This window comes from Fukomys damarensis, unplaced genomic scaffold, assembly GCF_012274545.1.
Source record: "Fukomys damarensis isolate Sample0158 unplaced genomic scaffold, DMR_v1.0_HiC HiC_scaffold_9, whole genome shotgun sequence".
NCBI classification, from domain to species: Eukaryota; Metazoa; Chordata; class Mammalia; order Rodentia; family Bathyergidae; genus Fukomys; species Fukomys damarensis.
The window spans coordinates 43241075-43241695 of record NW_022900921.1 but is presented as its reverse complement, the minus strand read 5'-3'; positions in this window follow the sequence as shown (position 1 = coordinate 43241695).

Below are 621 nucleotides of genomic sequence, written 5' to 3'. Positions count from 1 at the left end.
TTTTTTTTTTTTTTTTTTTTTGGTACTGGGGATCAAACTCAGGACCTTCTGCTTTCAAAGCAGGCAGTGGAACCACTGAGCTAAATCCCAGGCCTGGAGCTCTCAGAAATTCTTATCCCCCATGGCCTATTTATAAAATGAACCCCCTCCAAAACCAACAGATTGTCCCTTTATGAATTAATAAGATATTGTCCCACATGTTTAGAAATTTCATCCTAATCTTATATTCTAACTTTTCTGAGTTATTTGCCCTAAAAAGATATGTTGAAGTCCCAACCCCTGTTACCCCTATGTGTGTGACCTTATAGGATATTTGCAGATGCATTCAAGTTAAAATTAAGTCACATTAGATTGCAGTAGGCTTTAATGCAATGACAGATGTCCTATAAGAGAGAAATCTAGACACGAAGACACAAGCCCAGCATGAAGTCTTGTCATATTAGAGTAATTGGAGTAATGCTTCTAAAGCCAAGGAAACACAAGGGTTGCCACAACCACTGGAAGTTAGGAAGAAGCAAAGAAAGATGCTTTGCTAGAGTTTTCAGATGATGCATTGATCAGCGACATCTTGATTTCAGGCCTCTAACCTCCAGAACGGTGGGAAAATAAATTCCTGTTGTT